Below are 26,211 nucleotides of genomic sequence, written 5' to 3'. Positions count from 1 at the left end.
GGGAGGGAGGTGGAAAGTTGAGGCTGGATGTAGCGTTGTAATATCTTTCTCCCTAGTTGGCTCCTTGCGAAGCCTGTAGACAGCTCACGCTGTGAGAGCACTTTGACTGTTGTTCTGAATTGCCCTCCTACGTTGTCTCTTAGCTACTCAGGTTGCCATGGTAGACGTATAGCCAGGCTGCATATAGGAGTTGGTTCAACATTAGCTAGCTTGCAGAATCGGTGGCTAGTCTATAGGCATTAGAATGAGATAGCATACATAGGGCAAGAGTCTCGTTGAACGTCTGATTAGCTAGTAGGGTTTCAAAAGGCTCCCATCTCCAATGCCACGGTAAATTGTTCTGTGGCTCTTGCCGTCTCTACAAAGTGCAAATGAAGAGATAGAGTAAGAGAAAAACTAAAGGAGAACACATCAAGCCTCCATTTTGGGCCTTGTTCTTTCTCCCCTTCTGATTCCCTGTGGTTATTTGGAATAAAAGGCTGGTATCTTTGATGTGGTAGGGAGAGATGCAGGCAGGTGGTGAACTGGACACATTAACGAAGAAAAGGGACCCAGGGGTCTAGACACTAAGGTTTAAATTCCATTTATAGCAGGATAGACTGTGGTTGCGTCCCAAATGATACCCAATTCCCTAAACAATGCCCTACTTTTGACCAGAGCCTTATGGGGAAGCCCTAAATAGAGAATATGGTGCAATTAAATGGCACAATTTGGGACGCAAGCCAGTGTATGAGAAGACGATGTCAGTAAGCTTTGGCCATGCGAAGAAGTAGAGGAATCAGTGGAGCGTGCAGTCTCATCCTCGGTAAAAGCTCAAAGCTATAGTGATGTAGAAGTTGACCCCACTGCAATGACTATGCTTTGAAACACACACAGACACACACACACACACACACACACACAGGCACCGATACACACGCACACACACGCACACACACACACACAGGCACCAATACGCATGTGCACACACACACACGCTCCAGTGAACCCTCATTAACTTCACTGAACCGTACCTAATGATTTCAAAAAGCAAATTCGTACATAACCGGTGATTTTGCAGAGGTGCTGCAATTTACTGAAACCTCTGTCGACTCTGTGATTTGTCACTGTACTTTGAGATCTATTATTTCAGAGATGCATGTTTCGTAGTCATACAGTGAGGGAAAAAAGTTTTTGATCCCCTGCTGATTTTGTACGTTTGCCTACTGACAAAGAAATGATCAGTCTATAATTTTTATGGTAGGTTTATTTGAACAGTGAGAGACAGAATAACAACAAAAAAATAAAGAAAAACGCATGTCAAAAATGTTATAAATTGATTTGCATTTTAATGAGGGAAATAAGTATTTGACCCCCTCTCAATCAGAAAGATTTCTGGCTCCCAGGTGTCTTTTATACAGGTAATGAGCTGAGATTAGGAGCACACTCTTAAAGGGAGTGCTCCTAATCTCAGCTTGTTACCTGTATAAAAGACACCTGTCCAATCAATCAGATTCCAAACTCTCCACCATGGCCAAGACCAAAGAGCTCTCCAAGGATGTCAGGGACAATATTGTAGACCTACACAAGGCTGGAATGGGCTACAAGACCATCGCCAAGCAGCTTGGTGAGAAGGTGAAAACAGTTGGTGTGATTATTCGCAAATGGAAGAAACACAAAAGAACTGTCAATCTCCCTCGGCCTGGGGCTCCATGCAAGATCTCACCTCGTGGAGTTGCAATGATCATGAGAACGGTGAGGAATCCGCCCAGAACTACACGGGAGGATCTTGTCAATGATCTCAAGGCAGCTGGGACCATAGTCACCAAGAAAACAATTGGTAACACACTATGCCGTGAAGGACTGAAATCCTGCAGCGCCCGCAAAGTCCCCCTGCTCAAGAAAGCACATATACAGGGCCGTCTGAAGTTTGCCAATGAACATCTGAATGATTCAGAGGAGAACATGGTGAAAGTGTTGTGGTCAGATGAGACCAAAATCTAACTCTTTGGCATCAACTCAACTCGCCGTGTTTGGAGGAGGAGGAATGCTGCCTATGACCCCAAGAACACCATCCCCACCGTCAAACATGGAGGTGGAAACATTATGCTTTGGGGGTGTTTTTCTGATAAGGGGATAGGACAACTTCACTGCATCAAAGGGACGATGGACGGGGCCATGTACCGTCAAATCTTGAAAATGGGTAGTGGATGGGTATTCCAGCATGACAATGACTCAAAACACACAGCCAAGGCAACAAAGGAGTGGCTCAAGAAGAAGCACATTAAGGTCCTGGAGTGGCCTAGCCAGTCTCCAGACCTTAATCCCATAGAAAATCTGTGGAGGGAGCTGAAGGTTCGAGTTGCCAAACGTCAGCCTCGAAACCTTAATGACTTGGAGAAGATCTGCAAAGAGGAGTGGAACAAAATCCCTCCTGAGATGTGTGCAAACCTGGTGGCCAACTACAAGAAACGTCTGACCTCTGTGATTGCCAACAAGGGTTTTGCCACCAAGTACTAAGTCATGTTTTGCAGAGGGGTCAAATACTTATTTCCAAAATCAATTTATAACATTTTTGACATGTGTTTTTCTGGATTTTTTGTTGTTGTTATTCTGTCTCTCACTGTTCAAATAAACCTACCATTAAAATTATAGACTGATCATGTCTTTGTCAGTGGGCAAACGTACAAAATCAGCAGGGGATCAAATACTTTTTTCCCTCACTGTACATGGATGGCTATAGTTTTTGTTTAAAATGCCCTTTAATCATCTTTAAATATCGTGGACAGTAAGTGTCATAACCACAGGAGGATTGTGGCACCTTAATTGGGGAGGACGGGCTCGTGGTCACTGAATCAGTGGAATGGTATCAAATACATCAAACACATGGTTTTCCCCTCAGCAGCCTCCTCTGGTCATAACATAACATGTATGACATGTCGTTCACATTAGATTATATGTAATTTGTTGTAGAATTTCAATTTCAATATACAGGGTATTATATTGCAACGACAAACAAGGTGACCCCAACTCCTCTTCAGCAACACTGACCAGATCTTTCAGAAAAGTGTCAGAGTTGACCCCTTCCTTTTAAGGCTAAAACACAGGCATTAGCAATGACTCAAACACAGAGACTAGAATGTGATTCATGAGGTAGTATACTTTAATATGATATAACATGATATGATATAGCATGAGGCAATCTCTCCTGTTCTTCTTCAACAGGTGCGTCTGGTGGTGGAGATGTTGTGGCCTCTCTTCTTGTTCTTCATCCTCGTCAGGGTGAGATCAACCAATCAACCCATTTATCAGGGCGAATGTAAGTAGAACGGTCCCACTTTAAGAAAACTACAACATATAAAGGCTTTATAAAGGATGTATAAAGTATTTTAAAAATACATAGATGCTTCACAAATCATCTCAAAACTCACAAATCATTATACTCTAAATCCCCCATACTCTACAGGTGGACCGCGGGCCGGATCTGGGCCCAGAACGGGGTCAATTTTTGATCACGGGTCCCGATTTCTTTCTTTTGGAACTCAGTCGGGCTTCGACCCCTGGTATCATATGAACACACATAAGACATTGCAAAATGTGTAGAATTGCAGAAAAAATTGCTTTTAAACTGCTAAATGTTCTCTCTGCCCCATGGCAAAATGTGTAGAATTGCAGGAAATTAGCATTAAATCTGCAAAATGTTCTCTCCGCCAACAAGAAGTGTGTGAACAGTTTAAACTGTTTGGGGCACATGGGTTGTGAGGTGGAGGTTTGTTACTACGCTGAGAAATGACAATATCCATTCGGACCTTTGCCACCTAGGATATTTGTGTGACCGGACCTTCTCAAATAGTACTTGAGTACCCCTGCTCTAAAGGGTGCATATAGAGTGACATAATAGCTCCCTCTGTATGCCAAAATGTGACATAATTCACTACATATATTCCCCCCAAAATGTCATCTAATACACTCCAATCACAACGTTTCTAATCATGAAATGCAAGCTTGTCATCACTTCCTTTCTCCATTTTCTTCTCTAACTTTGTCACCTGATAAAAATAGCAATGTCACCATGGCCCAGCAAATGTCCTACCTTCCACTGTGACACACACTGTTCAGTATCAATCTCCCTACAAACTCTCATTAGTATGGTATACATTTTAGGACACCCCTACTCCCTAGAGACATAAGTAGGGACATTTGGTATGGTGAGTAGGGATGTCCTAAAATGTATACCATACTTGTTGTGAGTTCTCCAATGAAATGTCAAATCCAACTGTCAATGTGGCCAAGGGCCTATACAAGATGGCTGCCGAGTCAGCTGATTGGTCAGGTGGTCATCAGCTGACCATATTAAGATGGCTGAGACAGAACATGCAGACACACTCCAATCAATTCACTAAATGGAAGCCATCATCTGAGGAAACTACAGCAAATATGGTGGATAAATGAAGATGGCTGTTTACAATTGAAAAAATGTGTCAGGTCCGGTCTATTTAAGGGGGTGGCTCTCCCATAGACACCAATGCAAAAGCAGCTGGGTCTGGTCTACTTTGTTCATTGACTTCCATTGAAACAGAAACAATTAGGGAGTGGGATGTCTCACTTCCTCTTCTATCTCTGACTGCAGTATGTATCTTTGAACAAAGGTGGAGCATGAGGACTTTTAGGTGCTCATGTATGAAAGGAAATTATAGCTTATTTTTCTGGTTCCAGGTCATTATCCAAATAAAGCCATGCCTTCCTCCGGGGTGCTGCCTTGGCTTCAAGGCATGATGTGTAACATAGACAACCCGTGTGTAAACCATCCCACGCCAGGAGAAGCACCAGGACAAGTCAATAACTTCAACAATTCCATGTATGTAGAAGGGCAAACATTTCAAGCCATTTCCCTACAGTGACAATTTCCAAATGTACTTTAATTTATCTTAGTTTGAGTTACATTATTCCACCTTGATAATGGTAGGTTTTAGTGATCAGTTGGCCATTGATATTATTTTAGAAAGGGAGTTATAACATATCTGAAAAATGTTATAGCTATCTTTTATTTAGCCATGCATTGTCTAAGATTTTTCATGAATAATATAACTTTTTTCAACCGTCCTCTGTCCAACCAGAATTGCTGGGATGTTGATCGAGCTGCAGTCATTTCTGGCAAACAGATCCATCCTAACCAAGGTCCAGAGGCTTTCAGAGGATGTGAACCAGTGGGCTTTGATTCTACAGACATTTAACCCTGCAAACGGTACAGCATTTCAACTGTATTCAAATTGTTCAAACTGTTTTTAGGACCCTGGAAAATCATGAGCCCATTGCAGTGGTGATCTACTTTGGCACACACACTCAACCGATCCAGTACCCACTGTTCAAAACTAAGTCTTAAACCAAACCCTGAATATCTCATGAACAATAAAGCTTTTACAGCCACTGACTAATGGTTCAGCAGTAATTGGAACAGTATAATACTTTATCAGACTGACAATCACTTCACCATGGATTTGACCAAGGTCCTCTATCAACGAGAGTAGCCCATTCACGATTTGTTATTTTCCAACATCCCTCAAAAAACAATGACAACTAATTATTTATGATCCAATTTTCCGTGTGGAGTGGCAGATCGTTTATCATTATAAGTTGCTACTTTGCATTAGGCTCATTTAGCCTGATGATATTCAAATTTTCATAACACACCTAATTTGCAAATAGGCAAAAGGGGGCTCGGCCATTGTTGAGGCTCGCACAAACACCACAACGAAAACCACATTTGCATTTTGGGGTCGCGGGCTTCTAATATACAAGATTAAATCCATCAGAGATCTAAGCCACAGCTTAATTAATGTGATACGCTGTCTGAGGCAAGATGGCGAAAGGTCATTAACGCAAGTGAGAAGCAGAGGGATATCAAAGGGATATGGATGGCAGAGGTGACTGTGTTGTGCTTCTCACCGGAGATGATTAAATATGTTAGGGTGGGGACTCCAATCTCGCCCGGCAACCAAGTTCAGTCGGAGGTCAGAGCATGTTTTGGTTTCGACCTGTTAGCGTAATTTTGTCCTACCTGATTGGTGGTGTTACAATGATAATAAAAAAAAAGTATGAAAAAAATGATATATGTATGCACTAACTGTAAAGTCGCTCTGGATAAGAGCGTCTGCTAAATGACTAAAATGTAAATGTATAATGACAGAGGTAGTAGTAAGAGTATACTATTAGTAAGAGTATAGTATTGTTAATAATATAGTATTAGTAAGAGTATAGTGATAGTATGAGTATAGTATAGTATTGGGAAGAGTATAGTATTGTAAGAGTATAGTATTGTAAGAGTATAGCATTGTAAGAGTATAGTATTAGTAAGAGTAGTGTATTGGTAGGAGTATTGTATTGGTAAGAGTATAGTATTAGCAAGAGTATAGCAGTAGTATGAGTATAGTATTAGCAAGAGTATAGTATTAGTGAGAGTATAGTATTAGTAAGAGTACAGTATTAGTAAGAGTATAGTATTAGTAAGAGTATAGTATTAGTAAGATCATAGTGATAGTAAGAGTATAGTATTAGTAAGAGTATAGTATTAGTAAGATCATATTATTATTAAGAGTATAGTGATAGTATGAGTAGCTCTATCTTGAATTTTTCTAAGCATGAATTCAACATCATAGGTACACTGTCAAGTTTTTTTCTACCATATTAAAATTGATACTCAAAAAATTCATTCATAAGCAAATTTCATCATGTTCTATTTATTTACTTGAGAATACTTAACCGAACCATGTAGCCTAGTAGCTAAACATTGTGCAGGAAACTAGTACTGGGATGTATTTGGCTTGTGAGCTGCATCCTTACATTCTCATTCAAAGCGGGAGGATTGCATTCAACAATCGATTGGTTTGGATTTTGTCGCTTCGATCATGTCTATCAGTGGGAATATATAGCTAGCTGGCTAATTGTTTTTGTTTGAATGATGCATCCGGACACTGTTCCAGCTTTTTTGTTTCACCTGGCTGCTGGTTCCTGATCTTTTGAAAACATCAATTGAAGAGTCGTTTGAAGCTTGGGCTCGTAGTGAGGACAGTTGGCTACTACTCTAAACTGTGTGTGGTGAGCTTTCTGGCGCCCAGAGCTGCTGAGGCATCACCCAAGTGGGTACCATACATTGTGAAGGAGGAGCAGTCCAGTTGCTACACGAATCAGGCTGGTTCCCAGAGTAGCCCTCTACATGATCATCACCAGACTCCATCTTCATCAACCATCTCCCTGACCACCTTCCTCTGATCAAGCCATGAACTGTCCCTCTCCATCTTTGGAGGATGCATGCACTCAAAGACTTGGCCTCCATTGGTTGACCTAACTATAGCTAGGCTACTCATTATGATGTATTGGTTGACCTAACTATAGCTAGGTTAGTCATGTTTTTTTCTTCTTTTGAAGCACTTTGAGATTGTTATGAAAAGTGCTATAGAAATGTGTAATTTATTATTATCATCAGCACAAAATGGCTGCTTAACTGACTGATACATGTTTAGCAACGATGTGCCAGCTCTCACTAAAACATTTCCACTGTTCGACCCTCCCTCGCTCTCATCCATATTGTATTGCAACATTCACCTGGAGAATACAATACAATTGAAATTCTTATTCATCAGTAGTTTATGACCCAATGCCCTCCAAAATGATGAGTAAACAAAAAAACGAAGCATAGCAAAGCACTTTGGGAAATGCTACACCTAAATACATCAGTGGGATGCTGTCAACAATAACATGATAAAGGAACATCGCCTCTTTCAGAAATATCTACCAATCTGTGATGTTTGACACTTTTTAGGGAGTATATTACATTCCATCTTTCAAAAAACTGATACAGCTCCCTCAAAAATAGTTTTCACCACAGATCCATTCTAATGTGAAAGCACGACTTGTTCTCTTCTCTCCCTTCATGTTTAAGGTCAGCTCATTCCTCTGAGAAGTATCCTAAATGACAATGAAACGTTCACCGCATATCTGAAGGAGAACTTGTTCATGCCATTGACAGTAGTCAACAGTCTGATGAACTCAAATATTCGCAAGAATGAGGTGAGTCAGCATAACGCCACACATACATTTTTTTCACGTCATAGTACTGCATTCAAAATATGTGCAGAAAGGTCCTGAAACAACAATGCACTCTAAACAAACACAACTTTATTTGTCTAACTCTGTCTTCTTTTCTCTTAACCCCCTCGCCCACACAACACACAAACACAGACTTTTCAGCCACAGTGCAGTGGCGCTACAGCCAGTTTTGAAATGCGTTGTTCAAGGGCACAATGGTTGGAGATTGCAGTTGGGATAAGAGACGAGCAGTCCTGCACTTATTTTAGTACCCAGCTGTAGATTCAAACCAGGGACCCTCTGACTAGAGGTCTACCTCTTCAACCTCTAGGCTACTACCTACCTCCCCAAATGATTGAAAATATCACTGAATGTATTGCAAGGACATCATTTTCATCTTTGTTCTAGCCCAGCACTAACACACCTGGTTCAACTAATAAACTAATCCCCAAGCCGCTGATTAGTAAAATCAGGTGTGTTAGCCTTGGGGGTCCCCTAGTGTGAATACTTGGGGGTCCCCCAGGAGTTGATTGAGGAACATTGCTCTACCTGGCTGAGAGCTTTGTCTTTGTGTTTGGGTGAAATGCAACTATAAGTGTGATCTATGAGCGGTCCTTCAGATGTTCCCAATTGATACCTTGCCATGTTCCAACTGATATCAGATGACGTGGAGGAAGACAATTATGTGTGCCAGGCTGTACATGCTTCACTGACAAGGGTGCTTAGATAGAATGCACAATGATTAGGAGATCACCATCTCCTCCACTCACTGTCTAATGTGTGTGTGGGCCGGGGGATGTGTGTGTCGTCTGTGCCTGTGCCTGTGAATGTGCGTTCATATGTGTAAAGTACAAAAGTAAAACACCAAGTAGGAAACTGAATCAGATAGGTTTCTTTCACTTCTGACACTCATCATATCCTTTAACCAGATGATAGGCATTTCAAGTCAAGACGACCTGAGAAATACCCTCTGCAATGGAACAACTCTTGACAGATACGTGGAATTCACCAGCGTGTCTGACAAGGAGGCCTTTCAGAATGTCAGCTGCTCCCTCACAGCACAACAGATGAGACAAGCCAGGGAAGTTTTCCTAAAAAACCTGGATACAAGGAAGATGCTTACCAACGTAAGTAATTGGAATTAGTCCTACCACTCACTGCTGTCAATTTACCTTAAAGCTGGAATCCTTAATGGGATATTACAAAAATAAAGAAGTTACTGCAAACAATTAACACTGTTTCTTCCCCGCTGACATCATTGCACACGCGATAGAACAGCAGAATATGCATACTGCTCGATGCAATAACAAAGGTGCTGGGCCGGACAGTGGCACTGTTTCCCGTAATGCAGATTCCGTCTTCAATTGTATTGTTTGTTTCACTGTGAGATACAGTACATGTAATGATGCAGCATTGTATTTACGTGCTTTTCATTGACCTTTTCTCTCTTTGGATCTTAATTGTTTGAAATCTATGTTAGTCACTGCCTCATGGTTGTGGCATATTGGTGATTCGCAAGTAGTGGCTATTTCCAGTCCAAGGCATCCACGTCACCAAGGAGGGAACAAAGGTTAAGGCTAAATCAGGAGTTCCTACGCTGTAATCAATTGGAGCTTGTTACTGTCAAATTGCAGGCATATCTTGTGCAGCTGTAACACTCAACTTAATACTGCTGTATAATAATACATATTTTAGTTATATTGAGCTGCATAGTTTCTAAGAAGCAAAGAAAACATTAAATTGGACTTACTTACTTATTCCTTTTAGCTCGAAGTAAAACAAAGGGCCTCAACGGTGCATTGAAGTGGATATATACAATATTATACAATAGAGTGGAGTTGGCAATCATTTAGGTTTATGTTCTAGATAATTTTCTCTGGAGTATTTTCGTTACTGAATCTTGTATCTCACTGTCTCCAATGCGTGAGTTCACTTTTTCAATCTTGCACCGAACAAAGCATCCTAAGGTCAAAACTGTCAAAGGCATTCACCATCTTAACCTGCTTTGTTTATTGCACCTTTGAAAAATGTGAGAGTGTATCTGTCTCAATATGTTGGTGGTATAACGGTTTGGACGGCTGTGGGGGGAAAAGTATGTTTGAATAAAACCCAAGGTGAGAGATTTTCCCTAAGCCTGAGAAGCTGAGCTTGTTGCTCTATTAAAGAGGCTGTATGGAAGTTTAATTACTAAACTCATGGAACCACACAATACTTAGTTTTCGTCTAACAATATGCTTTTGCTCATGGGCGTCCAGTAGTGGTATCCCTTTTAGTCAAATGAGGTCATGTCTGGGCAATACAGAGCCTTCGGAAAGTATTCAGACCCCTTGACTTTTTCCACATTTTGTTACGTTACAGCCTTATTCTAAAATGTTTAATTTATTTTATCCTCAGCTTAATTGAGGTCCACCTGTGGTAAATTCAATTGATTGGACATGATTTGGAAAGGCACACACCTGTCTATATTAGGTCCCACAGATGACAGTGCAGGTCAGAGCAAAAACCAAGCCATGATGTCGAAGGAATTGTCCGTAGAGCTCTGAGACAGGATTGTGTCGAGGCACAGATCTGGGGAAGCGTAACAAAAAACATTTCTGCAGCATGGAAGTTGCCCAAGAACACATTCTTAAATGGAAGAAGTTTGGGACCACCAAGACTCTTCCTAGAGCTGGCCGCCCGGCCAAACAGAGCAATCGGGAGAGAAGGGCCTTGGTCAGGGAGGTGACCAAAAACCAGATGGTCACTCTTACAGAGCTCTAGAGTTCCTCTGTGGAGATCGGATAACCTTTCAGAAGGACAACCATCTCTGCAGCACTCCACCAATCAGGCCTTTACGGTAGAGTGGCCAGACAGAAGCCACTCCTCAGTAAAAGGCACATGACAGCCCGCTTGGAGTTGGCCAAAAGGCACCTGAAGACTCTCAGACCATGAGAAACAAGATTTTCTGGTCTGATGAAATCAAGATTCAACTCTTTGGCCTGAATGCCTAGCGTCACGTCTGGAGGAAACCTGGCACCATCCCTATGGTGAAACATGGTGGTGGCAACATGCTGTGGGGATGTTTTTCAACAGCAGGGACTGGGAGACTAGTCAGGATCGAGGTAAAGATAAACGGAGCAAAGTACAGAAAGATCCTTGATGAAAACCTGCTCGAGAGCACTCAGGACCTCAGAACTCAATGTTGTTCAAGTTGACTAACACGCTGGATTTCAGAGCGGGCGCGTTTGGTAGTCTGAACATGCTACTATGTGGCAAAGCTCCAGATCCAAACTCCACAAATACCACCATCAATTTCCCTGCTTCTGGAGCGATGAGGAATGACACAGAAAACAGTGAATCACTGGATGACGCCAGGAACCGCAGTTCCAGTAAGTATTGTTAATAGTGCACAATACCTTGACCTATCAAAATACTGACTTCAATTGTTGATATTTCAGAAAACAAGTACTGTCATTCAAGGTAAGAGTTTTGGTGTTGTTCTCTAGTGGATGGCACACTATGAAGGAGACACAACATGTTATATATTTGTGACACTAAATGCTTCTTATATTTTTATTTGATACCGTTTATTGTATTGTCGTATAGTCACATCCCAGCAACCCAAAATTGGTTCTGTGAAAGTTCCCAGAACATTTTATTAAATTGTGGGAAAGGTGTAAGAAACATTCCCTCCAAAAGTTTTAATAACACAACATCTGTCCAGTTGTGTTGACAATTACACAATGTTTGTATTAGGGTGCAAAAAACATTCCTCTGATGTTAACGATAATGTTAACAGAACATATTTCTTTATGATCCCAAAACATTCCATTAGGTTGTGTCCTATTGGTTCACCTTCCAATAGGACAACAACCCTAAGCACACAGCCAAGACAACACAGGAGTGGTTTTGGGATAAGTCTCTGAATGTCCATGAGTGGCTCAACCAGAGCTCGGACTTGAACCCAATCAGACATCTCTGGTGAGAGCTGAAAATAGCTGTGCAGCAACGCTCCCCATCCAACCTGACAGAGCTTGACAGGATCTGCAGAGAAGAATGGGAGAAACTCCCCAAATACAGGTGTGCCAAGCTTGTAGCGTCATACCCAAGAAGACTCGAGGCTGTGATCGCGGCCAAAGGGTGCTTCAACAAAGTACTGAGTAAATGTCTGAATACTTATGTAAATGCGATATTTCAGTTTAGATTTTTTTATAAATGTGCAAAAATGTTTAAAAACCTGTTTTTGCTTTGTCATTATGGGGTATTGTGTATAGATTGATGAGGGAAAAAACAATTTAATCAATTTTAGAATAATGCTGTAATGTAACAAAATGTGGAAAAAGTCAAGGGGTCTGAATACTTTCCGAATGGACTGTAAGTAGGGACATTTGGCATGGTGAGTAGGGATGTCCTAAAATGTATACCGTACTTGTTGTGAGTTCTCCAATGAGAATGTTTTATGGGTCTACTGTAAGTAGCCTATACCCAGCCAAAGCAGAAAGATGAATGTGGACAGAGACCTACTAAAGCAGCACCGCCCCCTCAAGATTCTGAGACTGCCTGGCAGGGTTGGTCCTACAAAGCCAAAGCCCCTTGATGGGAGAGCATAATATACAAGGAAATTCTCAAAGCTGCTAATGAGAACCTTGACGACCTTGTACCTAGCCAGTTGGGATTCCGGTGGGGTGCCCCCACCCAGGTAGTGGCAGTGCTGGCAACACTAGTTGCAGTAACTCATGAGGAGGGGGTCACACTCAGACATTCAAAGACATTTGGCCCTGGTGACATTTGGCCCTAGTGGCACAAAATAATCAAAGGTCTGACTGCACAGAGATCCTTGGGAAAAGGGTCACAACGGGGGACCAGCCTGTGTGTGTTTCAGGGGAAGGGGGTGTATCTGATCTCCATCACCTAGGAAATGACAATGGTTAATCAAATCTCCTCATTTTCCCCTTTTTTTGGTTACTACATGATTCCATATGTGTTATTTCATAGTTGTGATGTCTTCACTATTATTCTACAATGTAGAAAATAGTCAAAATAAAGAAAAACACTTGAATGAGTAGGTGTTCTAAAACTTTTGACCGGTAGTGTATATATTTACAAAACAATATATGGGGGATTGGAAATGATGCTGACAATTACATTGATGGAAGCTACAATCTATCTGCAATATTAAAGCTGATCTACCCCTAAAAATAAATAAAAGCTTGGGGCATCATACCCAAGAAGACTTGAGGCTGTAATCGCTGCCAAAGGTGCTTCAACAAAACACTGAGTAAAGGGTATGAATAGTTATGTAAATGTGATATTTATATTTTTATATTTGTAGAAATTAGCAAACAATTATGGGGTATTGTGCGTAGATTGATGAGGATTTTTTATTTTTTATATATATATATATATATACACACATTTAAAAATAAGGCTGTAACTTAACAAGGGGTCTGAATACATTCTGAAGGCACTGTATATATGTCAATTTAGGGGACCCTTTTTGGCTCAAGAGCATCAAAGCCAAAATGTCTGTATAACATTTTAATTGAAGTTTGTACTCTATTCTTCTCCTATCATGGTCTCCAGTGGCCGTGGTAAAGTAAAAACAATTCCATTTGTTTGAATAAGCATTGATATTTCCTGGATTTCATTTCAACATTATTTCCAGTAGAGGCTACAAAAGAGTGCACAAGTTATCTTTGAGAGAAATTGTATGGGACAGCAAACGCAATAAATAAATGATAAGGCAAGAAGCAGACAGAGGGGAAAAAAGCCATTTGAGCAACTTAAGCCCGGAGGCATTTTCAGTCATAGAAGAGAAAGCCAGACAAGCTCCGAGCAAAATGGAGCGGGTAAAATGCTCTTTCACACTCAGAGAGATTGGAGTTGGGGAAAGTGTTGATAACAAAAACATAAAGAAAGGGACTTAAGATAGAAAAAAAGAGAGACAGGGTTTATCGAGACAGCATTGAGTGGTAGTGGGTGATTTGGACATTTGTTGTAGCTTAGCACAGAGCACGATAGATAGTGAGGTCATAGGAGGTGTTGGACAGTAAGGAACTGGTGCTCTCTACTTCTGTCAAACAATGGTCAAGGTGCACAGTAGGTTAGAGATGTATGAAAATAAGTTGTTTTGACCTTAGATGAATTTAATTGAAAAAACTTTGATCCCCAGAGGATTTGTCACCAGCGTAGGATACATAGAGTGACAACAGATAGGTGCCATTACAGGGTCAGCCATAGCAGTACAGAGCCCCTGGAGTAAAGTGCTTTGCTCAAGGACACATCAACAGATTTTCACATAGACGGCTCGGGTATTTGACTCAGCAACGTTTCGGTTAATGGCCCAACGCTGTAATCGCTAGGCTACCTGTCGCCTGAGTACTGATGGCTGGTGGAACAAGTACAATACATGACGTCAATGGCATCAGCAGAATAAATATAATGCAACATCTTACGAAATAGTAGTGTTGTCACGATACCAGATTTCTGACTTCGAAACCAATACCAGGTTTAGTATCATGATACCGAAACGATACTCAATACCAAAATGATATTCGATACCGAAACAATACCACGGCAAAAAAAATGTGCATTAGGTAAAGTCAGTGTCACGAACGTTGAGAGACGGGTCAGACCAAGGTGCAGCGTGAAAACCGTACATGTTTATTAACTAAATAAACATAACACAAAACAAGAAACAACGTAACGTGAAGTCCTCAGGCTATACACATACACGCCTAAACGGAAACAAGATCCCACAATACACAGTATGCAATGGGCTACTTAAGTATGATCCCCAATCAGAGACAATGAGCGACAGCTGTCTCTGATTGGGAATCACACCCGGCCAAACCTAGAAACACAACCTAGCACTGCAACATAGAAATAGACTAACTAGAACATAAACATAGAATCTCACGCCCTGACCAAACCAACTAAAGACAACAGGCCTCTCAAGGCCAGGGCATGACAGTACCCCCCCCCCCCCCCCCCCCAAGGTGCGTACTCCGGCCGCACCAACCTGACTCATTAGGGGAGGGTCCGGGTGGGCTTTCAGCCTCGGAGGCGGATCCGGCTCCGGGCGTGACGACCTCTTCCTCTCTGCCTCCCCGTTGCGCCCCTGGTCTGGTCTGGACCTCGGCGCGATGCTTCCCCTCTCCTTCCTCCCACGATGCACCAAGCCCTGTCTGGACCCTGGTGTGGGAGACCCCGAACCTGGAGAGGGGCTGACGTCTGGGCCTGGATCGGCAATCCTCCCGCGATGCACCAAGCCCTGTCTGGACCCTGGTGTGGGAGACCCCGACCCTGGAGAGGGGCTGACTTCTGGGTCTGGAGTGGAGCCGCTGACCGGAACTGGACTGGACACCGGTGGAGCGGACTGCTCTGGCTCCGGAGTGGAGCAACCGACCGGAGCTGGATCAGGCACCGGTGGAGCGGACTGCTCTGGCTCCGGAGTGGAGCCGCTGGCCGGAGCTGGAATGGACCCGGGTGGAGCGGCCTGCTCTGGCTCCGGAGTGGAACCACTGACCGGAGCTGGACTAGGCACTGGTGGAGCGGACTGCTCTGACTCCGGAGTGGAACAGCTGACCGGAGCTGAACTGGACCCCGGTGGAGCGGTCTGCTCTGATTCTAGAGTGGAGCAAACTTCCGGACCCGTATCCATCCCCATCTCTGGAGCAGGACTAAACGCCGTGCCCAGCCTGGGCACCGACGCAGAGGAAAATTCCAGCCCTGTAGTAAGACTGGTTGCCGGCCCCAGACTGGGCACCGACACGTTAAGGAGCTCCTGCTCCAAAACGGGACTGTATGTCATGCCCACCCTGGGCACCGATGCAGAGGTGGTTTCCAACCCTGTAGTTGGGCAGGTTGCCGGCCCCAGACCGGGCACCGACACGCTAAAGTCCTCCCTGCAGGGGACCGTCGCTGGAGGTCGGGTGAGTTGTGTGGTTGGAGGAGGTGTAGAAACGCCACCTCTCTCCCATCGCTCCAATCTACTCACTACACGCTCCATTGCGCTGCCGAGAGCCTGGATCCTGCTTGCCTGCCATTGGATACGTTCCTCCAAAGATCCGGACTGACCGACTGTACCTACTGACTCCATTTTAGGTGCGTGTTTCTGTCCTGGAACGGGCCGTGTAGGACTGGGAACACGCACCACTGGCTTAGTGCGAGGAGCAGGCACGGCCGTGCCGGACTGGGAACACGCACCACTGGCTTGGTGCGAAGAGCAGGCATGGGCCGTACCGGACTGGGAACACGTACCACTGGCTTGGTGCGAAGAGCAGGCACGGGCCGTACCGGACTGGGAACACGCACCACTGGCTTGGTGCGAGGAGCAGGCACGGGCCGTACCAGACTGGGAACACGCACCACTGGCTTGGTGCGAGGAGCAGGCACGGGCTGTGCCGGACTGGGAGCACGCACCACTGGCTTGGTGCGAGAAGCAGGCACGGGGCGTACCGGGCTGGGAACTGGCGTTGGAGATGTACGACTGTTCCAGTCCTTCTCTCTCTGCGCCCAATCCTCCTCCAGTGAGGACTCCTCTGGGAGCCCCCACGAGTTAGGGAACAGAAACTCATCGTCGTTGTCATCCTCCGACTCCTCAGTGTAAAACTGTTCCCATTCCTGTTCCCATGGTCGTAGGGACTCCAACTGGAACCCCACCGGGTGCAGTGGTCGGGGCTCTTCTCTCTCGATCCCCGACCACCCCTTAAGTCCCCCCCAAAAAAAATATTGGGGCTGCTTCTCGGGCTTTCTCCGTGACCGAATCCTTTTGGGTCACCGTTTCTCCTCTCCTGCCTGGTCTTCCTCCTTCGCCCAGGGTCCTCCACCAGCCAATATCTCCTCCCAAGTCCAAAATGACTTCCCCACCTGTGTCCAGGGTGTCTGCTGCTCCTGGGCACACTGCTTGGTCCTTTTGTGGTGGGATCTTCTGTCACGAACATTGAGAGATGGGTCAGACCAAGGTGCAGCGTGAAAACCGTACATGTTTATTAACTAAATAAACATAACACAAAACAAGAAACAACGTAACGTGAAGTCCTCAGGCTATACACATACATGCCTAAACGGAAACAAGATCCCACAATACACAGTAGGCAATGGGCTACTTAAGTATGATCCCCAATCAGAGACAACGAGCGACAGCTGTCTCTGATTGGGAATCACACCCGGCCAAACCTAGAAACACAACCTAGCACTGCAACATAGAAATAGACTAACTAGATCATAAACATAGAATATATAACATAGAAACTCACGCCCTGACCAAACCAACTAAAGACAACAGGCCTCTCAAGGCCAGGGCGTGACAGTCACAGAATAACCACTGTCACGCCCTGGCTCTGGGGACTCTAGTATGTTGAGCCAGGGTGTGAGTTTTCATTAGTTTTTCGTTCTAGGTTAGTATTTCTATGTTGGCCAGTGTGGTTCTCAATCAGAGGCAACATGTATCAGCTGTTGCTTGTTGTCTCTGATTGGGAACCATACTTAGGCAACCAGTTTTCCCACAGTGTTTGTGGGATCTTGTTCCTGTTTAGGTTTGTGTCTGAACCGAGGATGTCACGTTATCGTTTATTGTTTTGTTCATAGTATTACTCAAATAATAAAGATATGTTCACCTTCCACGCTGCGCCTTGGTCCTCTGTTCCCGATGATCGTGACAACCACTGGGCTTTTTTTATATATATATTTTTTTACATTTAACAATAATATTGATGACTGGTAGAACAAATACAAATAAATTGAATATCTTCTACTCTATATTCAATTTCTTGCAAACATAAAACACCATATTAAATAACAGCAGAATACCTTACATTTTCCTGCTGTGAAACCATATCGGAGACTCAGAGCAAACAAAATAATTGCACAATTACATCTAAACTATTTAAAAATGTAATTTAATACATATCAGGGTTAATTTGCTCATCTATGATTCATAAAATTAGCTTTTTTGTCTTAATTTAAGGTTAGGATTAGGCATAAGGTTAGCAGTGTGGTTACTACATGATTCCATATGTGTTATTTCGTAGTTTTGATGTCTTCACTATTATTCTACAATGTAAAAAATAAAACATATAAAGAAAAACCCTTGAATGAGTAGGTGTGTCCAAACTTTTGACTGGTAGTGTGTATATATATATTTGGTGATATTATGATATTATTTTATTTATTTATTTGTAACATAATGGCCTGCTTGGATGTTATGAACTCTGAAACAACACAAATCTGAAGGGGTCATTTTTGGGCATTCCTTAAGAAATTACAGTACCCATTAAATCTAGTAAGGCCACTGCCTTAGTAATCTTTGTGGTTTCTGAGTCCACAATGAAATTAGTGTTCTATTTTTGTAACACCATTCCATGCTCTTGCCTCCCTTGGATACACAGCTGAGAAATGACACATAATGCGAAGAATAAAGACTGAAACATCATACAGTTTACCGAATGGCTCTACTTATAAATCCTTTAATACGATACAGCCCGAGACCTCTCTCTCTCTGCCCATTGACTACTTAGCTGTGATTTCAAGCTGTTTTACCCAAAATTGCCTGAGTGAGATGCCCATGCTTTTCCAATCAGCACATCTTAGCTTCCTTGTGTGTTGCTGCCGAGGGTAAAATTGAACCAAAATGAATGTACTCAGAACTCAATAAGGGCTGCCTCAATTGCCGGGATAAACGGGGATTCGAGTGACACTTCCTTGAATTCGTAAACACTCTATGGCTTATACTTTCATAAACACAACAGGTGGATTAAGATTCTCTCTCGCTCTCGATTTGAGATATAATGTTTTTCTCAGTGAAGGTCAACAGGGACTCATGTTAGCATACTCCTGACATATCGAAATGATAGTGTTTAAGGACACGTGCAGTGGCTGGGCTGCCTTGGGCCATTGTGTTCTAGCCATCAGATATGTGGTATGGATATTAATCATATTCCGTCCATTTCATTTAAAACACATCCACTTAAAACTATCAGTACACAGTTAGGGAAGATATTGTTTTTGGCCATGTTTGAACTAAGTTACCACAGGCCTCATGCACCTAATCATTTTGATGGAGAGCACTATTGGAAAAATGCTGTGTCTAGGTGTTTTTTTCCAATGTAACATATACTATACTTAATATAGTGTTATATATCCTCAAGCAACCATTGTTTTAAACTGAGAGGACATGCACCTGAACAATGAAATACAGAAATACTCTCTGTCGGCCACTTGTATTACAAACACCTGAGGTGTTTGATGTAACATCTGAGGTGCTAGCTAAAAGGGGAAATTCAGTATTTTACAACTTTATGTTAGATGGTTCCTCACTCTGAAAGTAGTCTATTGGCTACAATAAACTGTAGTCCATGGCTTTAAACAACCACTACAAACATCAGCTCACTTGCAAGCTAAAAATCAATGGGAGTTATGGGCAACAGTTTAATTTAGATTGAGGAACCATGCATCTTACATTAATTTATAAAATACTGAACTTCCCCTTTAACACCGTTAAGCCTGTTAGAAACAATTATGCGATATTACTCAACAATGTTTTCTAAATCAACTTCTTATTCCCTCATTTAGCTACCTTTGGATTTGAATCCGGCAGAGACATTTGGATTAGTGGGGAGAACTATAGAAGATGTATTACCTTTGATTGATGAGGTTGGTGTGTTAGTTATTTACCATCTGAAAGGATAGTGGGCCTACATGGAAATCTAATACCATTCAGTATTAGTCTCTGTTGAAAACACTTGTGTCGCCCAGTAACCCCTATATGACTCATTGTAATCAATAACAATAATGGAAATATGAAGTCTATTGAGAAATTGCATGAAAATGGATAGTATCATATCAATTTGTTGTCTTGAAGTCAATAAATTAAGTACTATACTGTCATTTTCTGATAATTTGTTGTTGTAATAACACCCCCCACCAATACAGATGAACAAGTTGCAGAACTCAATGTTGTTCAAGTCGGCTAACACGCTGGATTTCAGAGCGGACGCGTTTGGTAGTCTGAACATGCTACTATGTGGCAAAGCTCCAGACCCAAACTCCACAAATACTACCATCAATTTCCCTGCTTCTGGAGCGATAACGAATGACACAGGAAACAGTCAATCACTGGACAACACCAGGAACCGCAGTTCCAGTAAGTATTGTTAATAGTGCACAATACCTTGACCTATCGAAATACTGAATTCAATTGTTGATATTTCAGAAAACAAGTACTGTCATTCAAGGTAAGAGTTTTGGTGTTGTTCTCTAGTGGATGACACACTATGAAGCAGACACAACATGTTATATATTTGTGACACTAAATGCTTCTTATATTTTTGTTTGATACCGTTTATTGTATTGTCGTATAGTCACATCCCAGCAAACCACAATTGGTTCTGTGAAAGTTCCCAGAACATTTTATTAAATTGTGGGAAAGGTGTAAGAAACATTCCCTCCAAAAGTTTTAATAACACAACATCTGTCCAGTTGTGTTGACAATTACACAATGTTTGTATTAGGGTGCAAAAAACATTCCTCTGATGTTAACGATAATGTTAACGGAACGTATTTTTTTATGTACTTTAAAAGATCCCGAAACATTCCATTAGGTTGTGGGAACAGTGTGGGGACAATGCAAAAACTAGGTTAACAAAACACAAAATAGTTGATGACCTTCATACAATGTTTGTATCAGGGTGCACAAAACTTTCCCTCAATGTTCTTACAATGTTAGTCCTATTCTCCTAGAATGATAAAGATAACTTTTGAACAGTCCATGGAGGTTTCTTCCATGTGTAAATTATATTTTACTGTTACAGAATTTTGTTTTACAACTGTTCATGTAGAAACACATTTGGCAATTGTGATATTTATAGCCATTTTGAACATTTGAAATAATGATATATTGTAGATCCATTGATTCTTGAAGAATATTAAGCCTTGAAATAGCGTATAAAAATTGTGAAAAGGGTTCTTCGATCAGTTCTGTCAAACAGCTAGCCATATTGTGTAATGTATACACAGCACAGACATTTACACATGTTCAGAAATGACATTCATGAATGCTTCAAAGGTCACACTTGTCAAGTGGAATATGTATGATTCCTGTGAACACTGAAGTATTGTTCGAAAAAATAGGCTTCAGTAGGCTTCCTCCAATGACAATAAATCAATTTAGTACAACAGTTTCCTGCTAGGCATACACATGCAGTTGCTTATCCCAACGACATTAAATAAATATGTAGCCCGTTTCTTGGGTTTCATGCTTTAAAATGCAGCAGAGCCCTTGTCTGTTCTACTTGACAGGTAGGCGGATGCTAAGCTGTTTATTGATTTCTTCATAGAGTGCAAATGTTTTCTAAGGTCAGAAGACGCCAAACTAAAAACCCAAAGAGTCAGAGGTCAGAGGTCATTCAATTCAATATTCATCAATAATAAATAAGCAGTTTCTGTCTAAAGAGACAAGACTAACAAGGAAATATATGAACTAACAGTACAGGTAGATAGCAATAAAAAACAATACTACAGAGATAGAAAATAAGTTAGAGGAAAAACAAAAAGAACTGGAGGAACTTATTCAAGAACAATCTAATGTAATCTATTACAAAAATGAGTATGGAGAAAAATGCAACAAATTCTTCCTGAATCTCCAACACAGGAACGCTACCAAAAAAAATTAGCAGAAACTCGTTACTAAAGACGGAGTCATCTATGATTCTCCAAATAATATTTTAAAAGAGGAAGCTAAATATGTTTAGCAGATGTTTTATTTTTATTCTCATCCTCACCCTCTGAATGACGATTACTGTGTGGAATTATTTCCAAATAATTTAAAAAACTGAAAATTAACAAATGTACAGAAAGATCAGTGCGAAGGCCAAATTACAGAGGAATAACTTTTTGATGCTATTAAATCCTTTCAGTCTGGAAAAACCCCAGGGCTTGATGGCCTTTTTTGATATATTCAAAGATCTATTGTTAGCTTGTTTTAACGACTCCTATATAAATGGTAGTCTGTCAGGTACTCAGCAGGAAGGTCTGATTTCACTATTATTAAAACAAGACCCAGATGGCAAATTTAAAGATCCAGTCTATCTAAAAAAACTAGAGGCCTCTTACACTTCAATGTTGTGATGCAAAAATACTAGTGAAATGCATAGCACTCAGAATTAACAAGGTTTTACCAGGTATTGTTCATCCTGATCAGACAGGTTTTTTTACATGGACGATACATTGGAGATAATATATGACAACTACTAGAAATAATAGAACAACATGAAAGAAGCCAGGCCTGCTAATACAGCGGATTTTGAAAAGGCCTTTGATAATCGTTGGATTGTATTTTATTTATAAATGCCTGGATTTTTTCAATTTCGGTGATTCTCTTATAAAATGGGTAAAAGTAATGTATAGGAACCCCAGGTGTAAAATAGTAAATAGTGGCTACTTCTCAGAGTTTTGAATTGTCAAGAGGAGTTAAACAAGGGTGTCCGCTGTCACCATTTCTATTCGTTATGGCCATCGAAATGCTAGCTATTAAATACAGATCAAATAACAACATTATAGGATTAGAAATCCAAGGCTTAAAAACAAAGGTGTCCATGTGTGCCGACGACTCAAGTTTTATATTAAGTCCGCAAGCTAGATCCCTGCAATGTCTCATTGAAGATCTAGATAACTTTTCTGGACTCTCTGGACTAAAATCTAATTATGATAAGTGTACAATATTACGCATTGGATCTTTAAAAAATACAACTTTTACATTACCCTGCAGTTTACCTATAAAACGGGCTGACGGTGAAGTAGACATACTTGGTATTCATATCACAAAATATATAAATGAACTCTCCACTATGAATTTCAATATAAAACAAGATCCTGCAACCATGGAGAGGTAAATACCTGTCTATTTATGGAAAAATTGTCCTGATTAACTCCTTAGTCATAGCAGTTTACGCACTTACTTATGGCCCTGCCTACTCCTGATGATTCGTTTTTCAAATCATATGAGCAAAAAATATTTTGCTTAATCTGGGATGCTAAACCAGACAAGAGAAAGCGTGCCTATCTTTTCTCAAAGTATCGCTCTTTTTCAAATAAGCATTGCAGAGCTGGCTACAATTTCAAGTTCATCCCCCTGAAAAGATAGAACATATATTACAACAAATAATTTGGCTGAACTCAAATATGCTGGTTGATAAAAGACCTGTATTTATGAAAAGGGTATTTTGTTTTCAAATGATATTGTAAATTGGAATGGGAGAGTTATGTCTTTCATGGAGTTATCAGAATTGTATGGGATGGTCTGCTCAATCCAAGATTACAACCAATTGATTACAGCATTACCCCAAAAATGAATGGAGGCAGGTGGCAGCGGGAGGAGGTAGGGAACTGGTCTGTCTGCCCAATATAAAGGATCAAAACTGGCGGAGGAATAAAAATAGCATAAATAGGAAAGTATACCAGTTTCATTTGAGGACCAGGATGTTGACAGCTGTGCCATACAGATTGAAAAATAGTTGGGAAGAGAGTTTTGATGTACCGATGCCATGGTACAGGGTGTATGAGTTGATATATAAAACAACGCAAGATTCAAGACTTTGTGCTTTTCAGCTAAAATTATTGTATAGAATTCTTGAATATTTGCGGCATACAATGATCGCAGCTCTGCAGATTTTGATGTGAGGATACAGAATCAATAGACCATTTGTTTTGGTATTGCCCTCAGGTAGCCTGTTTCTGGTCTCAGGGTCAGGAATGGCTGAAAATGAATAACATTGATCTAAAATTGAACCTAGAATAGTATTGTTGGGAGATCTGGAGAGACTGTGTCAGTCAATTACTATACTAATACTCTTAGTAAAAGTATTTAACTTCAACTCGCAATCTGTGGATTCTATTTGATTAGATAGATTCAAATTGTATGTTAAACATCACAGTATAGTTGAAAGATATATGGTGCATAGAAATCTGAAGAGGGTGGCCAGCAGAAATAGGTGGGATGGGTTGGGATGTGGAATTGGAGACAAGTGGGAGAGGAGTTGCTGGGCGGGGGATAGAATGACGGTCAAAGATAAAGGTAAAATAATAAAGTCAAAATAAAACATAACAAAAAGTAAATTTGAATGACACTGAGAGCCAGTGTTGTTTCAGCTAATGCCTGTTTGCCTGAGGCTGATGCCGTGAAGGTGTTTGTACACATGCATATACACACACTCTCATTCAAATTCACACACGTACACATACATGGACACACACACACACACACACACACACGCACACACACACACACGCACACACACACACACACACACACACATGTAAATAGTTCCATACATGCACTCAAACTATTCAGTTGGCCTTGCTGTTATGATTTTTTTGTCCTTGATGTCTTTTGTTTTTTGCATTGTTGTTTTCTGTTGTTTATCTCTTTTGTTCATTTTGTTGGTTGTTGGTGCATTGAAGGGGGGGGCTTGGGGGGGGGGGGGGATCTTGGTGGCCTGGCGGTTGGGAGCTTGGGCCGGTGGCTGATGGGTCGCTGGTTCAGGTCCCCGTTTTTGACCTTGTGGAAGATCTGTCGACGTGCCCTTGAGCAGGGCGTTAACCCTGGTTGCTTCTGTGGGTCGCTCTGGATGGGAGTCTGTTAGATAACTAATGTGATGTAGATGTTGAGCGGCTTCACTGCAAGTAGATTGTATGTTTTAAATATTCCAAAAAAGAAAGAAAAAAAAAGAAGACAAAAAACAGAGTCTTAAACCTTATCAGGGGTCTGACCTGTCAAATCAACCTATTTATTTACAGTGCCGAGTTCCTCATTACACAAATGTTTGTCCCTCTGCTTACCACCGATTGCAATTTCTCAAGTGTAATGTCTATGGAATTATACTAATTAGGGGCTGCGCTATCCTAGTCCATTAATTGCCTATTCGTTTGAGGATCCACAGAAAAAAATGAAAGATTTTAATAAGCTTGGCTCTTCCCGGGAATAAAGTTACACTCTAAAGTGGATTTGTGTGCTGGTGCCACTACAAATTAGTAAAACAATGCAGCAGCCATTTGAAATGAGCGCAAACACCTCTGCCGGCATGCTAATAGCTTTTCTTGCTTATTTTTATTGTTATGTAAAGTAAATGGGTATGGGATTGAACATTTGCAAGGCTCCAAGTGTACTCTGAGGAATATTAAAATAGCAACAATAAAGGCTAGAAAAGACATTTGGTAATTACTCCATTTTGTTATCCCTCCCAAATTAATTCATGATGGCATTCGGCATCATCCAATAGCATCATTAAAGAAAATAACAGTGTAGTAAACTGCTTTCCTTGGCAGTAAACAGTATTTTTGTTTAAAAGATTCTTCCACAATGAGATTAGCCCTTTCGATCGATCGTTTACACCCCCCACTGTGCTGGGGAATCACATATCTATTCATTCGTAGAAGAAAATGTGTGTAGGCCATTGAAATGTTTGATTGATAAAGCCTATATAATACAGAATGACACATTCATTTAACTGTTATATATTTGCTGGTGTAGTTTTGCACAGGGAGGCTCCTTCTGTGAACTGACATGATTGTAAAATATTGATTCGTTTGATGTTGTAGTTGCAGTACAGTTGCAGTGGAGCATTGTTTGTGCGTGTGTGTGCGTCTCCATGTGTGTGTCCGCACAAATATTATGTGTGAGTGACAAAAGGAATATTGTCTATCTTTCGCGTAAGAGAAATTCCTGTTTGAATGACACATATTCTGGAGAGTTCTATTTCAATATTGGATGCAAGAGATGTTTGTTTGCGAACAAGAGAAGCGGTGCAGTCTGAGTGAGTGTGTGTTAGCCCAGTTATGTAGGTGTGTGACTGACTGTGTGTGTGTGTGAAAGTTGTCTTGTTTCTGCACTGTGTCGAGTTGATCCACTCTCCAGGGTACAACTCAAATTGATTAAATTTGCTAGGTAAGATGAGGGGCTGCCTAAAGGCTCTAAGCAATTACTTGGCTGCAGCTCCCTGTGTAAAATATGGATTCAGTTCCTCACCGCCACCATTGTGTGATAAATCGGACACCTTTGGTCAGAATACGATGATGCGTCACAGTTTTGGGGGAGATAAATATTCAAACGAATAAGAATGGGCGGAAGAGATTCATCCTGATGTCAATATTTATTGGACGGAGAGCTACGTG

General features: G+C 41.5%; 1 pseudogene across 1 annotated transcript in view; it reads left to right on the top strand.

Moving 5' to 3' along the window:
• LOC311132586 (phospholipid-transporting ATPase ABCA1-like) overlaps positions 1-26,211 on the top strand; it is a 256,970-nt pseudogene that overhangs the window by 20,531 nt on the left and 210,228 nt on the right. Inside the window, exons 2-9 of the transcript in view lie at positions 3,205-3,298; positions 4,696-4,837; positions 5,097-5,224; positions 7,919-8,046; positions 8,994-9,191; positions 11,255-11,432; positions 15,724-15,977; positions 19,978-20,188. The product of the transcript in view is annotated as a phospholipid-transporting ATPase ABCA1-like (transcript). The remainder of the gene's footprint in view (positions 1-3,204; positions 3,299-4,695; positions 4,838-5,096; positions 5,225-7,918; positions 8,047-8,993; positions 9,192-11,254; positions 11,433-15,723; positions 15,978-19,977; positions 20,189-26,211) is intronic.

The sequence above is a fragment of the Coregonus lavaretus genome (assembly GCF_964263955.1).
Source record: "Coregonus lavaretus genome assembly, chromosome: 7".
Taxonomy (NCBI): domain Eukaryota; kingdom Metazoa; phylum Chordata; class Actinopteri; order Salmoniformes; family Salmonidae; genus Coregonus; species Coregonus lavaretus.
This window is presented reverse-complemented; position numbering and strand designations above follow the sequence as displayed.